The sequence below is a fragment of the Silene latifolia genome, chromosome 8, assembly GCF_048544455.1.
Source record: "Silene latifolia isolate original U9 population chromosome 8, ASM4854445v1, whole genome shotgun sequence".
NCBI lineage: Eukaryota > Viridiplantae > Streptophyta > Magnoliopsida > Caryophyllales > Caryophyllaceae > Silene > Silene latifolia.
Window position 1 is genome coordinate 95,327,239 of NC_133533.1, and position 8,443 is coordinate 95,335,681.

The 8,443-nt window shown below is 37.6% G+C and overlaps 1 non-coding gene across 1 annotated transcript; it reads right to left on the minus strand.

Moving 5' to 3' along the window:
- Positions 1 to 7,127: 7,127 nt before the first annotated feature.
- On the minus strand, positions 7,128 to 7,234 carry LOC141598007 (small nucleolar RNA R71). Its single transcript, XR_012523211.1, has one exon. It is a non-coding gene; the product is annotated as a small nucleolar RNA R71 (small nucleolar RNA).
- Positions 7,235 to 8,443: the final 1,209 nt, after the last annotated feature.

Sequence of the window (8,443 nt, forward strand, 5' to 3'; positions counted from 1 at the left end):
GCTCCATCAACTTGAGCACATGAGGGCTAACTTTTTGGCCCTTCTTAATGTTGAGATCAAAGAATGCGGAAGCCGCTTCATATGGTATGACCCTAGGAGCTCGTGAAAACATGTTCACAAGCTTCATGTAGATCTCATGAGCGATGCTAATCTTTATAGCATTTCTTTGGAGTTCGGCCTCCATGGCAAATATCAACACATTTTTGATCGCGGCCAACTCCTTTTGGTAAACCTCATAGGTTTGCGTAGCGGCGGCGGTGGACCTAGCATTAGGTTCGGTGGGAGATGCATCGGTAAGGTAACGAAGCTTGTCGTCACCCTCCGCGGCCAAGCGAAGTTGCGCGTCCCAATCGGCGAAAATGGACCCATTATTTTCTAACTTACATCGATCCATGAAGGATCGGAGCCATGACACATTGGTGAGCGTGTTGAAACTAGTGGTTGCGGACGTGATTGGAGTTGCCATTGCGATTGATAAAACGATTTTGACTACAAATTAGGAAGTGAAGGAATTAATGAACATTTATCGTTTGACAAAACTTTTAAACATTTTAAACAAGTTATTGAGCATTTATGTAGTGACCTCTACCCAACTATCATAAATGATTCCGAGATCCAAATTCATATTAATACGGGTACGGTGAGCCGAGTTATCCCTTATTAATATAACTCAGTCGATTAACCTCTTAATCGATTCTACTTTTAGAACTCTCGGTCGATAAAAATTACTCTAATTTTCATCTTTAGCCCGGAACACATGCGACTACGGTCACAAATACTTTCGTTGAGCTCAATCCAAATTTCGATGTAATAACATTTTATTACCCACTTACCCAACGTAACAAGGTTTTTATTACGGTGAAGCCGGATTAACTCCCTTATGAAATTGGGATTCATGGTTTCTACTATTTGGTAAGGCTGATTCTCAATTATTAATTTAGCGAGAGGTCATGTCAATTTATTAGCACGTTTTAAGTGAACTAAAGCGGTGAACTACGTTAATTATAATTGACACGGTCGATGACTCGATATGATATGCATGTGTTGTTACGGCGATTTGGCAATGCATGCAACATATTAAAAGAAATGCAAAGCAATAATAAAAATTCCTAGTATGGCCTTCCTAAAAATAGAAAATCAAATAATCTATTACATATTCGGAAACCAACTCCTTTGGCCCCTTAAATCTTCAATTGGCACGCCTCCCAAGAACACCATCTTCGTCAGATCACCTTTCCGAATGGCACCGTCTTGAAGAAGCTCCATAATTAAAAATAATAATAAAAATACAAAGCTAATCCTATTCTACATTTGTCAAATGAAAAACTAGTAAAAATAAAAGTGATACGAGATCACATTAAATTACAACCGAATCAATATTCCCTTTCATTACGGATAATATCGATTAAAACTAAGGCCATACTAAGATAAAATCACATAATTCAAAATTATTTAAATAAAAGATATTCAACAATTGAAATATGCAGCATTATAATATGTATCTATCATGCCAAATTATGTGCCAAATCGCCCTATTTAACTTATATCGTATATATAACCCGGTTTTTACGGAAATGCGTGATAATAACCTCTTAAAATCACAAATTAACACTTAAATCACATCTCAGCTCAAGTTAATTATCCTAGCACTTTTAGGACTCAAAAATTAGTCATCCCTCTATTTTTGACAATAATTCAACTTGATTTAAGTTTTATGCTCATTTTTTACCATAAAATCACAGCATTTATAAAATAAATCCAAATTAAATTAAAATAATTTCAAATTTCAAATTTTAAATTTTTGAACATGCTGGAATAATTCCATGACACTCATAATATCAAAAATCATGGTTAAAATTTTCGAATTAATTTTGAGAAAATATAGTTGCATTTTATCGGTTTATCTCATAAAACATCTAAAGTATCCAATAATTACTCCCATTAATTTTCCAACTTTGGATCTGATAAGTGGGATATCTATGCAACTTAAAATTAATTTTCTCAGGCGATGTTAGCTATTTATGCTAAAATAGTCACTATTTATGCCATTTTTACCCTAAAAATTCATAAATCATGCAAAATGAGATCATTTCATCTCAAAATTTACATACATTGTGTAAATCATGCATGTGACAACATATTAAAGTTTTATGGCCTGGTTCGAAGTTTAACTATTTTTAACCATTTTACCTCTTTTAATCCATTTTTATCTCATAAAAATCATAAATCATGCAATATTAATCCAATTAATGCGAGATTTTACACAAAACTTGTAAAATATGCATGTGAGGTCATAAAAAGTTTTCAAGGTCAGAAACTTAGTTTAACTGTTTTTATCATTTTAATTTCCATTTTAGTCCTAAAAATGTAATAAAATGACCAAAAATCCTTAAAATGAGCAATAAATTTCTATAAATCGTAAAAATGACCTAAAAACATTTTAGGACTAGAATATATACCATGCATAACTATTTCGTGGCTTAGTCATATAAATCACAAATTTTTAATTTTATATGTTAATATTTTAACTCGGAAAAACAATAACCGATTATGCATGCAACATCCTATGCTATTATACCACTTGTTAGGTTCATATGCCTATTATTAGACTCATCTAATAGTAAACTAATTAACTTATTAATTACTTGTTCTTTAGATCTAGTGCATGCATAACAAAATAAGAGATTTATAAGAAAAATAATGTCTCTTACATTGATGCTTGGTTCGAAAATATGGGCACAAGTAAGGTCACCTTCCTACACTTGTTCTTGAGCTTAATATGATGGATGATCCTCCTAAGCCACCAAGTACATAAGACACTCCAATAAGTTGCACCCAAGATTTAACCCAAAAATTCCTACTAATATTTACTAGATATGTAGTTGAAATATTACCTTAATATTACTATTATTACTACCTCTGGTAATAGTTGGAGAGTATTAGTGTTTTGGAGTGTTTTTATGATTTTGCATGTGAGGAGATGTGAAGTTAAAACAAGCAAAAAACAAGTAGGAAAAATGAGCAACAGATGCTCTATTTGAAGAGCACAAAACCGGTGGGTTTGATGCATGGGGGGGAATCTTTTCCTTTTGTTTTTACTTATTTGATTAGTGTAGGTAGAGTAGTGTAAGAATTAACATGATTAAAGTTTATGTGATATGTCACTATCACACCCTAACCAAAATAAACAAAAGGAGCATCTTTTGCTCTCTCTTTTGGGCCGAAATAATGGAGACATTTTGGCCCATTTTTGCCTTTTGTCATTTGACCTACAAATGCTTATAAGTCATATGTTTAACTATCTTACATAATTAATTATTAATGTAATCATTTAACACTTAAATATTACATTTAATAATATAATATACACTCCACTTTTGAGTAGTATACTACCATTATATCAATATATAATAGGTCCTATAATTGCTAGTTAGTTAAAATTACAACTTCTTGTAACTTTAAATAACCAATTACCTCTACCTCAAAACTTATATAAAACCTCAACTAATTTAGCAATTTAACACTTAAAATACTAAATTAAATCTCATTTAATCACATTACAATCAGACGCAAAATCACACTCCCATAATTAAGGAATTAATTAATCTGTATCACATACAATTAATTAAATATCTATTTGGGCCTCATCCTATAGGTGTGACCTAGAGAGATCAACTGATCACCATCGTCATACGACAATAATGTCAAACTCTAGTTAGCCAATCATTACCGATTAATGATGATCAGTTGACTATATTAAGAAGCATCCCTTTCGTATTCTTGATATGAGATTTAATTATGATATTAAATCATGTGATCGCACTATTGTTGAGGACACATTTTGCAACAAATGGCATTCCAGCATGCCTAACCTACTTTCTCCATGATGCGTGTCCTTAATATGATGTTTTACACCCCATTTTACACGCATTTCATAGCTCATTTGTGTAGTTTAAGCTACTATTTGCCCCATTTTCGTCTACTTTCGTATTTTTATGTAATATTGCAGATTATTGCGGAAATGAGTAGATATCGAGCCGAATCCGTCCCCGAGTACTAGGCATTGCATTTGACATGAAGTATTTACTCGGGAAGCGAACTTGGTGCGCGTATCGAGGCCCAAAGGATGATTTCATGAAGCTTTTGGAGCCAAGTACCAGCTACTGCAGTCGATCGACTGACCTGCATGGTCGATCGACCAGAGCACGACAAGCAGAGGCTACTGTACAGCGTAGGTTGGTCGATCGACTGACCTACATGGTCGATCGACCAAACCGTTGATTCTGACGCAAATTAAAAGGACGAGAAGTTAGAAGCCCATTGTATATTAGGTTTAGGAATAAGTGTTACGATATATTCCTATATAACGTAACCTGACTTTATCAAGTCTTTTATCATCAGTAATTAGGGTTTGCATTTAAGTTTAATCATTCAATACAATCGGTCTTATTGCTTTACATTCGTTCGTACTTTCGGTTTCCTCCTATTTCATACGGTATTTCTCTATTCCATAATTTCAGTTTTATTACTTTATTTCGTTGATAGATTAGAAATTGCTAGCGTAGTATTCCCAAAGCCAATTATCGTTTCATGTTATTTGCTTGTTTAGTTAATTTAATCATGAATTCAGTAGCTTTATTCGTTAATCTTATTGTTGTTATTGTCATAATCATGAGTAGCTAAACCCATCCTGCTAGGATGTAGGGGAACTGTAGTGTAGGCGGCATTAGAAATATGTATACCTAAATCGCGCCATGGTCGATCGACCGTCCTACCTGGTCGATCGACTGGCCTCGTGAGATTACCTTCGTTTTAATTAATTTAATTGCTATGTTTGACGAATCAAGTGCACGCGACTAGTTGAATGTTTAGAAATTGACCGACCCAATAAGATCGAAAGATAGGGGAGGGAAATAGACTACCTAATTGAGACGACTAGATTAACGAGATCGAAAGATAAGTTGATGCGTATCATTTATATGATGTTTTACACCTCATTTTACACGCATTTCAGAGCTCAATTGTGCAGTTCTATGCTACTATTTGCCCCATTTCGTCGACTTTCATATTTTTATGTAATATTGCAAATTTATGCGGAAATGAGTAGATTTTGAGCTAAATCCGTTCCCGAGTATCTTGCATTGCATATGGCATAAAGTATTTACTCAAGGAACGAGCTTGGTGCGCATTTCGAGGCCCAAAAGACAAATCCAGAAAAGTTTAGAAGTCAAGTATCAGCTAAAGCAGTCGATCGACCGCTACCTATGGTCGATCGACCATACCACGACAAACAAGTGCTATTGTTCGCTGCAGACCACTCGATCGACCGGCCCCAGTGGTCGATCGACCGAGTTACTAGCTGATGCGTGAATTAAACATATAGAACGAGAACCCCAAAGCCCAAGCGATATTAGGTTTAGGAATAATGTTACGTTATATCCCTATATAACGTAACCTGACAGAAGGCATTAACGATCGAGTTTTTATTGATTCAAGTTCTTTATCAGTTTTAGAATATCAAATAACTAGGGTTCGGACTATTGTTTCGTATTCAAGACAATTTTCGTTCGTGCTTTTAATCTTTCCGTTACAATTCCTCTTCACGGTACTTTTCTGTTCTTGTTTTCAATTTCATCGCTTTATTATCATTCATAGTTTAAGATTTCTAGATTAGTTTCCCATAAGCCAATTATCGTTTTTATGCTAGTCTTTTATTCGGTTAATTTAAGCATGAATTCAGTAATCTATTTCGTTAGTCTTGTTGTTGTTTTTATCGTAAGCATGAGTAGCTAAATACCCTGTGCTAAGATGTAGGGGATCTGTAGGTTTGGCGGCATTAGAATTATGTATACCTGAAATCGCATGCCGGTCGATCGACCGCACAACCTGGTCGATCGACTGGCCACGTGAGGTTTTGCTTTGTTTTAATTGTTTTAAATTCTATATTTAACGAATCGAGTGCACGCGACTAGTTGAATGCTTAGTAATTGACTGACCCATTAGATCAAAAGATAGGGAAGGTTGTTAGACTACCAATTAAAACGACTAAACTATGCTAAGATCGAAAGATAGGTAAAGTTTAGAATATTAGTCACTTTTCAGGACGAGAGTCAGTACTAGTGATATTAGGGACCCGTAGCAAGATCGAAAGATGCTACTTGTTAAGAGTGGACCGAGAGGACCTCTTGTTTTCCCGCCTCATGTGTTTATTTTATACATTTCTTTAGTTTATTGCTCATTAGTTATAGGCCAATTCAATCAACCCCCACATACTGTTACCTTAAGACTAGAAATAGAAAATTATTAATTACATTCGCCTCCCTGTGGTTCGACCCTGCTACCGCTATCTATAGTTGTAGTTGGATTATAAATTTTATCTTTGGTACTCACAACGACGGGTATCAAATTTTGGCGCCGTTGCCGGGGAGGCAATTGTTCTAATTTTTAGTTGTTTTATTTTAGTCTTTTTCTTAGTTTAAGGGACATTCGTTCCTTAAACTATTCTCATATTCTTTTTGTAGTTTCTTTTTATGCGTAGGTCACAGGGTGGCGAATTACTACCGTTCAATCCCGAGATTGAGAAGACCTTGCGTGAGTTGAGACGATCATCTAGCGTATTTCCGACAGAGGAAGAGTTGAGTACCCTGTCTAGTTACTACGAGAACGAGCTGTTCGAGGAGGATCCACCATCATCTCCTGTTTCCACTTCATCAGCCGAGACCATCACATCTCCATATTTTCCAGTCATGGCTGAGGAAGTGAGTATAGCCAGTCACTCAGAGCCGACAGCTGCAAATCTATATAAGGCGTTAGAATTACCGGGAGCTGATAGGAACTTGGAACTGAAGCCTGCTTATATCAACTTGGTTGAGAGGAACCAATTCGGGGGAGCTGCAAATGAAGATGCAGCCAAGCATATGGAGATATTTATCGATTATTGCTGCTCTATACCCCCGCCGACCGTTGTGACCCAGGACCAGATAAAGGAGACTATGTTTATATTCTCACTCCGCGATGCTGCAAGGGAGTGGTACAGAGACCTGGATCGAGCTGCTAATGGGATCACCGACTGGAATTCTTTGGCCTTCGCATTCTACAAGAAATACTTCTCCGCGTCGAAGACAAATGCCATTAGATATCAGATCACGAGCTTTAAAAAGGGTCCTGATGAGAACTTTCATGAGGCGTGGGTCCGTTTCAAGAAGCTGGTGCGAACCATTCCGCATCATGGGTTTGAGAAGTGGAGCCTATACAATCAGTTCTACAATGGGCTCTATGACGATCAGAGGGCTATCCTGGACGCGACAGCTAATGGCAGATTCCAGGAGAATACGGGGGAGACTAAGGGATGGAAGATCATTGATGACTTGGCCACCCACAAAGCCGAGTATGGAAATTCCAGGGGAAATCAAAGGAGAGCTATTGAATCTCCTTCTGTAGCTTCATTGGAAGCTCTCACGGCGAGATTTGATAAGTACGAGTTGGGAGGAGCTTCAAAAGGAGGGATTTACCACGTAAACGCTGTTTCAGACGATCCTTTCGTCTGCAAAAGATGTGGAGCTGAGGGACATGTTTCAGAAAACTGTCCTAATCCATTTGAGTCATGTGCTGCCTTTCAACATTATAGGCAGACAAACACTTACTATGAGCCGAATGTCCATCCAAATTTGAGGTGAAGCAGCCAAAATGTCTTGAATCCGACTCAACCTCCACAACAGCAGCAGCAGCAGCAGAATTATGTGCCCCCTCATAAGCAAAAACAGTTCCAAAAGCCTCCATATGTCCCTCAGCAGCAACAACAATCCCAAAATTCTGAGTTTACCGAACTGAAGAACTTGTTGCTGAAGGAGTCCCAAGCTAGAGAGGCCGGGATGAAGATGTTAGAGAGCCAAATAGCCCAATTGGCTAGCAAGAACACCACTCGAGCTCCGGGACATTTACCGACTCAAACGGACCAAAAGGAGACCCTTAATGCAATTACTTTGAGGAGTGGGTCTACCCTTGATGGGCCCGTTATGGTTGAGGATGCTACTGAAAAAGATGAGGCGGAACCGAGTCAGAAGAAGGCAGTGACGAACAAAAACAAGAAAAAGACGATCAGCAGGTATGTCAGTCGATCGATCGACATACCTGGGCCGATCGACGATCTCGCAAAGCGTAAGCTCATTTCTGTAGAAGTCGGGCCGATCGACCGCCAACCTGGTCGATCGAATGACAGCGCTGCTGAGGGTGATTCTTTTCGTCCTCCAATGCCTAATAACTTGAGGGATCACTTGTTTCGGGGTACAACCGCCCCGAAAATATTGAGGACAGACCCGACTGCTGATGGGTCCGTTCCGGTTCCAAAGTACGACCCTTTGTCGATTAATGGTTCACATTTGAGACGGTCTGAAGAAGGGTCAAGCTTCAACAAGGAGAAGGTTGTGGACTTTCAGCCTAAATC